The sequence below is a fragment of the Alligator mississippiensis genome, chromosome 13, assembly GCF_030867095.1.
Source record: "Alligator mississippiensis isolate rAllMis1 chromosome 13, rAllMis1, whole genome shotgun sequence".
Taxonomy (NCBI): Eukaryota; Metazoa; Chordata; order Crocodylia; family Alligatoridae; genus Alligator; species Alligator mississippiensis.
In genome coordinates, this window is record NC_081836.1 from 5,882,474 (window position 1) to 5,894,201 (window position 11,728).

The 11,728-nt window shown below is 58.9% G+C and overlaps 1 pseudogene; it reads left to right on the forward strand.

The window, feature by feature from the left end:
• The first annotated feature begins 2,139 nt into the window (after positions 1-2,139).
• On the forward strand, positions 2,140-5,723 carry LOC132244657 (nicotinamide N-methyltransferase-like; annotated as a pseudogene).
• The last annotated feature ends 6,005 nt before the right edge of the window (positions 5,724-11,728 follow it).

Below are 11,728 nucleotides of genomic sequence, written 5' to 3' on the forward strand. Positions count from 1 at the left end.
CTGACACCAAGTCTCTAGAGAAGCACTCTCCCCACAAGGCCAGCAAGCTGTGCTGAAAGGGAGGCTGTCAGGTGCGCCTCTTGACCCGGCGCCTCCGGCCACAGCAATGAAAGAGGGAGGAGGCCACAAGAGCAAAGAAGTCAGGCAAGAAACACTTTACCGGCCAGGCCAGGATCCAAACTCACAACATGGAGACTGTAGGCCAGTGCTCTGCCCTCCAGGCTACCAAGCACCTCTGGAAGCAGAGCTCTGGGCTGCGCCCCTTGACTCGGTGCCTCTGAGGTGGAACAAGAGCATTAAAGACTGAGGGCTTCGGTGTCTCTGCATGGGCCCCGTGTTAGTCCAGATGAGCAGTCGCGCTGCTCACACCCAAAGACCCACCGTTCCCGTATCAGGACTTGACCTCCAGTCTCGCTGACGTAGCAGCGTGGGACTTAGCCCCGAAAACACGCCACCCCCCAGGCTCCTGGAAACGCTGGCTAATATGTGTCTTCTGTTGAGCGGGGTCCTCCTTGTAGGCACTAAGTGCCCCTGGTTGAGAGCCTCAAAAAAGCACAGTGGTTACAGCCCCAGCCTGACTTGGTTTTAGTCCCAGATCTGAACCTCCATGTTTCACTTCCCGTCGGGGGAATGGGTCCAGCTAGGTGAGAGCAGGCAGGAGCACCTCACCCAGGAGCCCGGCAGCATGGCAGACAGCTCGGCTGCTGAAACTTAGGCTGACCTGACCTGGAGCAGAGCCGTGATCTCAGGTCTCCAGGCTATCGGGCGTACATCTACCCTGCCTTTGGGGAGACGTGGTGAAGTGCTACGCCCAGGTCAGGCAGCCTGGGAGGTGAGTCAGGCTCCGGGGTGGGCACAGGTATTGCCTACCCTCTTCCTGTGGGACGAGCAGGCCTCAGGCAGCTCCTGCAAGGCCCAGCCGTCAGGCCTCATTTACCCCCTGCACTGCCTCCCCCGGCTGCGCCCAGTCTCTCCGTGCCCGACTTACCTGGAGCACGGCAGGGCCTGTGGCTGCACACGGGCACGTCCATCTGCGGGGCTGTGGCTGGAGGTACGGTGCGAGGAGGCTGCAGAGGCCTCTGCTGGGGCTGCGGGTCCCGGCCGCCAGCACCCCAGCTGCGGCACTTGGGGGGCCAGGGCCAGCTGCACCGCGCGGCCAGGAGTGCTCACCGCGCTCACGCCAGATGTTGCGTGCGAGTGGCGAGTTATGCTCCGCTCGGTTACCTTCTGCCCATATTAGATGATATGTGGGGCGGCAGGGGCAGGGGCAGTGGCCGGGGACTTGCACCAAAGCCGCAGGGAGCTGGGAGCTGCGGGTCCCTTGGGGAGCGGTGGGACAGGTGCTGATCATGGGCAGTCACGCCTGATGGGCGCTCGCGAGGCTCCTTCCCAGGACAAGCCACGTGTCACGGAGCTGGGAGCTGAGCCCGAGCCAGCCCCGGTTCCCCGTCTCAGCCTGTGCCGGGGCCTGACACCCCAGAGGCAAGAGCGTCCCTCCGAGGGCTCAGGCCTCTGCCTCCCCTTCCAGCCAGCCCTGCTGCGGGGCACGGCCAGGGGCTCGGACTTGGACTCATGTGCCCCGGCTGTGCAGAGCCAGGACTGCTACAAAATGGGCTGCAGAGAGAGAGCCATGGCCTCTCACAGGGTCTGGGGCTTGCACAGCAAACACTATGAGAGATAGAGATAGAAATACACCTCTATAGAAATGGAGATAGAGATATATAGTGATAGACAGAGAGATAGCTCTATGTATATGCCTACACAGAGATATACAGAGCTTTAGATAGATAGATAGATAGATAGATAGATAGATAGACAGACAGACTGCTTATAAATGTGGGTGACAGCATGCCTGGGCTCGTGTTGCTGCTATAAAAGAAAAGAGGTGCAGTCTCACGCGACAGTCATCCTGCTACTCCGACCTACAGCCGGTGCGTAGCGCAGTAGAGGTGGGACGTACCTTGCAGGAGCAGGGTGGACTCCGCTGGGTGACTATATGGCTTTCGAAAGAAGCAGTGTGGTTTTCGAGCAGAGAATGAGGGGTACTGGCCGGTGCAAGAGGTTCACAAAAGTTGAGGATAGCACTGTCAAAGCAAAATTTTTGGACAATTACAGCAATTACTGGCAAAGTGCAGATAAAACCCTCGGGAAACACCCAGAAATGTTTGCAAACTGAATTGGCACTTGCTTCTCCATACTCGAAGAGAGACCCCCATTACTGGCTCCTGTCTGTGCAAAGGCTGGCATCGGGTCACTGCTGGAGCAGCACCCATCCAGCGCACCGGCCGCGCGAGGCAGCGTGCAAACAAGGTCATTCCCAGCCAGCCCAACCCCGGGACAGCAGCGATTGCCTTTCCAGTGCCAGGTAACACTGCTCCCCCCTGTTCCAACACAGGTGAAGTGAAGGGTGACATCCTGATAGATACTGGCAGTGGCCCCACCATTTACCAGCTCCTTTCTGCCTGCAAGAAGTTTAACGAGATCATCGTTTCGGACTATGCGGACCGGAACCGCCAGGAGCTGGAGAAGTGGCTGAAGAAGGAGCCGGGAGCGTTTGACTGGACCCCGGTGGTGAAATACGTGTGCGAGCTGGAGGGACAGAGGTAGGAGGCTTGGCTACCGACACACCCTTCAAGGGAAGGGGCCTTTCCTTCCTTTTTTTGGAAGGAATGAGGATTTTTGGAGAATCAGTAGGCTAAAGGTGTCAATAGGAAATTAAAACTATTTAATTTGCTAAGGCAGTGACGGAGTCGAAGTTAGCCAAGGGAGTCCAGGACAATAAGAAGTCCTTTAGGTATGTAGGGAGCAGAAGGAAAACAAATGTTAGCACGGGGACCCTGCTGAACACCTCGGGACAGCTGGTAACCAACACTCAGGAAACAGCTGAACTCCTGAATGCCCACTTTGCGTCGGTGTTTCACCGGACCAAGGGGAAAGACAAGCGAGATACGGCTCACAGGGGTATGGTGGGTTTGATAGCCTTCCCGCTGTGGATGCTGAGCGGGTGCAAAACCAACCAGAAAAGCTAGCCATGTACAAGTCAGCAGGCCCAGATGGATTTCACCCGAGAGTGCCGTAGGAGCCACTGGAGATCATTGCGGGACCCCTGGCAAAGCTCTTTCAGAAATCGTGGCACACAGGGGAGGGAGATACCTGAGGATTGGAAGAGGGCCAACATTGTGCCCATCTTCAAGAAGGGGAAGAGGGAGGACCCGGGCAACTATAGGCCAGTCAGCCTAACCTCCATCCCAGGGAAAATCCTGGAAAAACTCAATAGAGAATCTATGTGCGATACACTCGTGGAGGGTAAGATCCTGAACGACAGCCAGCACGGCTTCGTCGTGGGCAGGTCTTGTCTTACCCATCTCATCTCCTTCTACAACCAGGTCTCTCGCCACCTGGACACGGGAGACAAGGTCGACGTTATACACCTCGACTTCCAAAAGGCTTTTGATCTAGTATCCCATGGTATCCTTGTGGGAAAATTAACTGCTCGACGGTTCAGTGGGTAGAAAACTGGCTCCAGGGTCGGGCCCAGAGAGCTCCCATGAACGGATGTGTGTCGTCCTGGCGCGAAGTGGGCAGTGGTGTCCCTCAGGGGTCCGTGCTTGGACCGGTGCTTTTCAACATCTTTCTCAATGATTTGGATGTGGGGGTGAAAAGCTTGCTGGCCCAGTTTGCGGACGACACCAAGTTATGGGGCAGCGTGGTCACGCCGAAGGATAGGTTGCAGATACAGGTGGACCTGGCCAGGCTGGAGAGGTGCGCGGACCAGAACCAGATGAAGTTCAACTCTCAGAAGTGTCAGGTGCTGCGCCTGGGGGCAAACAATCCCCAACAGACCTCAGGCTTGGTGGCAACAATTAGACTTGTACCACGGCCGAAAGGGACCTAGGGGTAGTGCTAGATCATCGCGTGAACATGAGCTGGCAGTGCGATGTTGCGGCCCGCAGGGCAAACACCACGCTGCCACTCATACGATCAGGGACTTGCAAGACAAGCCGTAGGAGGAGAGGCCGAGGGACTTGGGCCTCTTCGGCCCACAGAAGAGCAGGCTGAGAGGGGACTTGGTAGCAGCTTACCGCTACATCGGGGAGTACATCAAGGGCTCGCTGAACAGCTGTTCACCAGGGCACCCCTGGGGAAGACCAGGAGCAAAGGATACAAACTCCTGGAAGCCGGGTCAGGTGCAAGTCCAGGGAAAACGCCTCCACAGTCAGGGTGTCCAGACTGTGGAATAAACTCCCGCCGGGGTGGTGCAGTCACCTACCCTGGACATCTTCAACAGGAGACTGGACAGTCACCTCGCTGGGGTCATTTGACCCCCGTTGTCTGTTCCTGCCTAGTGCAGGGGGCTGGACCCGACGACCTACCAGGTCCCTTGCAGCCCCTGACAGTCTCTGAAAACCCTAGACAACCGCACACTATACATTTTTGCAGACAACGCAACCTTTCCGGGTGAGTTTCTGTACAATTCCAGCTGAGGGCTCGTGGGCCCTTCGTTCTAGCTCAGGTCTCACCAGTCTGTGTCCCCCGAAGGAGAGGGCTTCCGAACAGGACCTTTATCTCTGCCGCCTTGCAAAGGGCCATGATGTGAATAAGGCAATGCAAATGGGAAACCAGCTGCAGCTGTAGCCACATGCAGCAACTCTAGTTTCTCCTGATGTGATGCAGCGGGTGCTGACCAACTCACGTAGCTTTAATCTAGTCTCTGGCCCTGGGGTTTCCACAGCTCAGTGTTTCTCGTGCTGGCATCTGAGCTCCCCGGAAGCAGCTTTGGGGGTGTCTGCACAAGATGCCCTTGCCCCTCCAGTGTGCAGTGCATGTGCACCCCGAGTCTCCCTCTGGGGACCCTGAGCTCGGAGTTAGGGGCCTTTCTCTGTCTGGGAACAAGTGCAGGTGCCTGGCCATGGCCTCAATGGCTTCTTGTGGCAGTAAGGTCTACAGCCTCGTTGTGTATAATGGGGGGGGGAGCATCCCCTCTTCAAGGCACTGCTTTTCAGTTTCATTGAACGCCCTCCCTTTTCTATCCACACAAGCCTCTAGGCAGGCAGGTGACTGAGCAGTTTCATGCACTCAATATTTCCTCCCAGGGAAAAGTGGGCTGAGAAGGAAGAGAAACTGAGGAAGAAAGTGAAGCAGGCTCTGAAGCACGATGTGAGGAAGCCCGGCCCTCTGGCCCCCGGGACGCTGCTCTCCGCGCTGTGCTTGGAAGCTGCCTGCAAAGACCTGGGCGCATTTCGCGCTGCTCTGAAGAACATCAGCTCCCTGCTAAAGCCAGGGGGACCCCTGGTAATGGTGACCGTGTTGAAAGAAACCTGCTACGTGGTTGACCAGCGCAGCTTCTCCTGCCTGGACCTGGACCAGGAGTCAGTGGAAGAAGCCATTAAAATGCTGGGTTTGACATCAAGTCCATCAAGGAGATTCAGGAACGTTCCCCAAACACCTTTGCAGACTTTGGAGCCTTGCTCCATGTGGTTGCACGCAAGCGGGGCCCTAAACCAGCGCGAGGAGGAGCATTGCTCAGCGCTGACACCAGCTCGAGTCCTCGTCTGCTCTGCATCGCACCTGGGAAATGCTCTCGGGCGAGCCACTGTGTTCAAAAATTACCTTTTGCTTTTCAATAAAGTGGAGCTGGAAACCTCCGCCAGCTTGAAAGGGTTATTAGTGCTGCCTACCACCTTTTGGGGGGCCTGTCTCCTGCAGTGTCAGTGGGTGCAGTGGAGGAGCCAGCTTCCAGAAACAAGAGCACTTTGCTAGTGAAGTCCCCTTCATGATTAAGGAAAGGGAAGGGGAGGGAGGGAAGTGGGAGCCAGCTGTGCCTCCGAGCCCTGGTCCCTGGGTGCAGTGTCCCAGCGCTATGCTCGCACCTTCCCGCCAGTCTCAGCCCACCACGCGCCTGCGCGGGGCGCGGAGCCGGAGCCCAGCCCTGGTCCCCACAGGAGGTCGTGCGGCGATTGGCTGGGAGGGATGCCGTTCTGTGCGCCGATTGGTCCGCCTGCGATCCTTGGCGGTCCCATAGCGCGGGCCGGGCCGGGCCGGGCCGGGCCGGGCCGGGGGGGAGGGGCTCTCCTCGCTCGCGGCGTTTGCACGGCATCCCCCCCTCCCCCGCCTTCTTTCACAATAAAAAGCAAGCGGGAAAGAAAGCAACGAGAACCGCGGGGCGGGAAGAGCGGGAACAAGCCGCGGGGGCACCCGGTTCTGCACCGCCGCGTGTGGAGAGGAGCGGGGCGGAAGTGGCGGGAAACTGGAAACGGCGGCGATGTGTGCCAATAAGTGTGCGCGCGCGTGCACAACACGCACTAGAGCAGCGCGGCCATCCCCGCAAGCAGAGGGGGAGCGATGCGGGTAGTTACAGATAACGTTGTGTCCCCATGCACGTTAACACGCCTCAAGCCCGGTAGCACAGGTTTGCTGCGCAGCCACACAGAGCAGACCCCTCCCCCCCAACAAAACAGAACCAGAAAAAAACCCTTCCGGGCGCTGCCCGCCCCGCGCTGCGACGCGGCCGGCAGGAAGCACGGCAACGCCGGCAAAGCCCGCTTCGCGCCGGGCGGCGCAGCCAGGGTGCGCGGACAGGCACCACGTGACGCTGCGCAGAGCCAGACCGCGCACGTGGCAGCCATGCCGCGGCCCCGTGAGCTGGGGCAGAACGGCGCGGTCTGATTGGCTGGGGCGTTTCCCTCCCCGCCAATCAGCAGACGGCAGGAGGAAAGTTTCCCCCCACGTGCCCTAGCGACAAGGTGAGAAAGTGGGCGCTGAGGGGGACTGGCCCCTCCCCGGGGGTTCCTATTGGTCCCCCATCGGGGGCCAAGAGTATAAAGGGCCGCGTGCCGCGCACACGGGCGGACTCGGTGACGGACGGCGGCGGGGGGCAGAGAAGAGCTGGTGGAGCTGGCCAGCGGGGGGGAGCGGTAACCCCAGAAGCGCCCTGAAGCGGCAGCGGCGCCTGCCTCGCGCGGCACGAGGAGGAGACGGGCGGAGAAGAGCTGGTGGAGCTGGCCAGCGGGGGGGAGCGGTAACCCCGGAAGAGCCCTGAAGAGGCGGCGGCGGCGCCCCGAGGAGGTGAGGTGGAGCCGCGGAGCTCCCTGCCTGCTCTGTGCCGGGGTGGGCGGGGCGGGGCGGGGCACGTGGGCTGCAGTTGGGGACCTACGGCCCCTCTGCAGGCCCGGGGCTGTGAAAGGCTGTGGGGAGTGACGTCCCGAGCCACGTGGGTGCTGCGTGGCTTGTTCTCGGTCAAGCACCGGTGACCTGCAGGGTGGGCAGCAGCCGGGCTTGCACGTTTCCGTTCCTTCCCTGAGGGCACCGTTGGGGGCGGTGGGCGAGGTCCCCGGGCCTCGGCCGCAGCTTTCCCTTAAGGTGTCACAGGGGGGCGGAGGCTCAGGTCCGTAGCCAGCTCTGCTGCCCCCTTAAGGTGTCATTTAGGGGGGCCGTGGGCAGGGGCGGTTTGTCTCTGCCCGCGGTCCTCTCAAGGCATCATTTGGGCCAGCAGCAGGGAGGGCCGGAGGGCCCCCGCAGCCCTCCCCTAAGGTGCCATTTGTGGGGGGCAGCGGCAAGGTCCGTAGGCCCCCGCTGTCCTCCCTTAAGGTACAATTCGGGTCGGCAGTGGGTCTGGTCTGAACCCCTGTAGTTCTCACTTAAGGCCTTTGGGGGGGGCCACGGGCCAGGCCCCTTGGGCTTGGCCCACGGTCCCTCTTTAAGGCGTCACTTGGGGCTGCAGCGGGCAAAGGCCTGGAGGTCGCCGCTGTCTGCTCGGGGTCATCTTGCCGAGCTGCGGTGTGGTGCTGCCCTGCTCGCAAAAGGGTCAAGCACTGACAGTCTTTCACACCCCCAAGCCCGAGCTAGGTGTGGTGCTGCCTAGCTCTGTGGGCGGTCAAGCACTGGTGGTCACTTGAGGGGGCTTATGCCCTCAAGGCCATCCCATGGGGAAGCACGAGCACACGGGGTGCCGCCAAAGAAAACCAGCAGAGAAGACCAGAGAAAAGCAGGTGTGAATTTGCCTGCTATTTAATGGACAAATAAAGTTGATCTGCCAGGCACCTCCTTGGTGTCTGGTGCCTTTCACCTCCAAGTTCATCCTTCCCCGCTGCGCTGTTTCTCTCATCTCCTTTCCTGTTATTTCACCTCCAAGTTTCCCCGCCCGCTGCCCGCTTTCGTTTCTGCAGTGGTTCCCTTGTAACCACTGCGTGCTGAGTGCGTCCGAGCTGGTCACCCGGGATGCTGAATCCCTCGCTGGAAAGGGATTGATGAAAGACATCGCTTGACTGGACCGGCCACCTGAGGCTGCAGCCCTGAATCCCGCGAGACCGGTCCCCTCTGAGGGTCAATGTGCATCGCCCCAGGAAGGACAAGCAGACGAGATGGCAGACGAGCAGCAGCGAGCTGACCGGGAGGGAAGGCGGCCGGCCCAGCCAAACAGGAGGTAAAGGTAAGAGAAATTGGACACAGGGAGTGTCCTTTCCACGGGTTTCATTGCTAAGTTGCACGCCCTGGGATTTGGAAGGTTTGGGATGGGATTTCCCGTGCCGCTAGTCTGGGAGCAAGGTTCAGGTACCCTGCCTTTATTGCTTGTCTGAGGCTACTTTCTGAGGTTGGCCAGAGGTATTGCCTGTGCGTTACGGGGGAGGTTGCAAGTTTCCAGAGAATACTAAGTGCATTAAGAGTTCAAGCCGCTAGATGTATGCTCTGGCTCTGTTCGCTTACAGCCCATCTCGGTCCCTGTGCTTGCAGGCCTCGGAAGAACCGGAAGGAGATGCAGATGGGGGAAGAGGCGAGGTAGGAGAAAAGCCAGTCAGAGAAACGGGATGTGAAGGAAAGGGACTCTGGACAGTGGCATCTCTGCCTTTAGGTCTCGATCACGTCTTAGCCAAATTTCGGCTTTGTGAGCCTTTGGGCGAGCTCCCTGTAACTCAGAAACGAGTCTCTGCCCTTGATGTTGTTGCACTTTTGCAGCAGTCAGGTGGAAGGTGGACAATCCTGTAATCAAGTTGTCACCACCATCATGTTTGTAAAGGCCACGGATCTGGTTGGTGGTCTTGCACAGCACAGCCCCACCCTGTAATCAGTGGCTATTCCCGGCCGGTCGGAGAGGAGCCCCTGTAAGCTGGGTGGACTCCTTCCACTGGCGTAGATAGCCGGAGCAGTCTGCAGCGCTGTGCCGCAGGGCAGCCTTGCAGACCAGAGCCGAGTCTCATGGGATGACAGCAAACTCTTTAGACACCAGAGCTTGACTTTCCTGTGGTCTGGGTTGAAGTCTGTGGCCTCCTCTCTGAGCCCTGTGTGCAGGCACCTGCCCTTTTTCATGCATCTGTGTCTGACACTAGATGTCTGGACCCCTGGACCGCCCTGTAACAAGGGTGCAAGTCCCGTGCCCCAGTCGAGGGCTGAATAGCGCAGAGCAGTGGACCGCCCTGTAAGCAGGGCCCAGGTCTCTGTGCCTTTGGGGACAGCTCTGTTCTTTGCCCTGGCGGTCTTCCCTGTAAGCAGGGTTCTGGGCCTTTGCCTTTTGCCCCCCCCCGTGGGCAGTGTGGCTAGTCAGATGGACCGTGCCCTGTAACGAGGGTGCGAACCGCACGTCTCTTGGTGGAGAACTAGGTTCTGCAGAGCAGTGGACCACCCTGTAAGCAGGGTGCAGGTCACAATGTGCTTTTGTGGACAGCTTTGTCCTTTCCCTGGTCTGACAGCCCTCCCCATAAGCAGGGCTCGGCCTTTTCCTTTTGCCTCCTATGGGCAGTGTGGCTAGCGAGACAGACCGTGCCCTGTAACGAAGGGAGCGAGTCCCGTGTCACTTGATGGAGGGCTGGCTTCTGCAGAGCTGTGGCCCGCCCTGTAAGCAGGGTCCAGGTCACAGTGTGCCTTTGTGGACAGCTCTGTCCTTTCCCTGGCCTGGCGGCGCCCCCTGTAAGCAGGGCTCTGCGCCTCTCCCTTTTGCCCACCGCAGGCAGCCTGACTCCCCAGGCGGGCCGGGCCCTGTAACGAGGGCACCGGTCTCAGCCTTCTCGCCCCCTGGGAGCGGAGGAGGATTTTCAGGGTAAGGTTTGAGGTCAAGCAGTTTGCAGCATCGAGCTCCTTTCCAGCCTGGGAACACTTTTTCCCTTGTCAGTGTGGAGAGCGAGAGAGTGGTGCTGCGCCTGGGAGCGAAAGCATTTGTTATCTTCTTTTTGTTGTTAAAATCGCTGCAGCGTACTTTATTTTCTTCCCAGTGCTGGAAAAGGGGCGAGATGCATCCTCGTAGCCTTCTCCTCCCACCTCCATACCTAGGGGGACGGACTTCCAGGCCTTTTGGTCTCGGGGAGCATTAGGCCCCCTCTCTAATACTTTTGGGCACACGGCCTCCCTGTATTCCAGGGTACAGGCCTTAGACCCCCTCTTTTTGGGTTCCTTTGGGCACTTGGTAGCTCGAGTGCAGTTCCTGCCCTCCTTGAGAGACAGCCACGTATTCCCCACCCGAGTCCCTGGGGACGAGTGCCCTGGCACTTGGCCAGCCGTTGCTCTGCGCCCCCACCCCCGGCCTGCAGCCTGTAAGCAGGGTCCAGGCCCCCTTGATTCTCCGGGTCGGGTCTCGTCCCACTCGGTGAGGTTGGCCACAGATGATACCCACAGACTACAGGGAAGGTTGCAGGCTTGTGGAGGGTACTGGGTGCGCTGGGACCCCTGAGGCTTCGTGACCTTCCTGTAACTCAGGTCCAGGTCTCTGCTCCTGGCACCATTGAGATGGTCTCTTCTCGCACCCTGTAAACAGGGCTGTGCCCCCCCAACCCCTCTGACCTTGGGGGAGGAGGCCTCCTTTAGCCCTTTGGGCTCTGTGACAGTTGTGATGGGAGGCTGAACCTTTGTGTCCCCAGACACGGGGCTGCTTTGAGCCCTGATTGAGACCGCCTGAGGCGCCCGTCAGCTGGCATTCAGGGCTTTACAGGTTTTCTCTGGGCTTCATGCCCCGCAGCCAGCTGTGTGCAGGGAGCACCGTCCTATAAGCAAGGTTGCTGGTGTCTGTGGTCACCTTCACGGTGCCGTCCTAGCACTTCTGTCCAGAGTCCTGGCCCATCGCACTCTGCTCCTGGCTGGCCCAGATGTCGGCAGCCGAGCCCACAGGCATCTGCCCTCCCCCATCTCCATGGATAGAGCACAGATTGGCAGCAGATTCAGGTATGGCTTAAAGTGGGAGAGAAGTTGCAGCCCATAGACTTGTTTTTTCAACATGGTGGGTTAAATGCAGTGTGTGTCTCCGTTTATCGTAGGCCCTGATGGGAGCAGCTGGAAAGGTGGTGCACAAGCAGGAGTCGGCTGACAAGGAGGGAAGAAAACCATGCAAAGGTAAGGGAGTTCCGATGTGGCCCCTTTTTTTATTTTCGGTCCCTTTGCCAAGCCATAGACCTTGGGATTGGGGGGCTTGGAAGTGATTTGTTGGCACCTTCTTATGAGCAGGATTCGTGTCTTAGTTCATGATGTTGTCATACGGGGATATGTTTTAGGTGGAGTACTGAGGATCTTGTAAACCAGAGGCATGTCTCGTCCGCTTCGTTTTTACAAGGCAGCAAGCTCTTGAGGACACTGGGCGTTGTGAGCTTGCTGTCACTTGGGTTCGGTCTGGCAGCCGCAAGCAGGCGGTCGTTCCTTCCCCCACTCACTGCTGTTACCTGGGGTTTGGTTACATCCCCAACTGGAATGCAGGTGTTTTGGATGTTTTTTTGGTCCGTTGAGGGGTTTGACTTTGCTGTTGAGGAAGTTG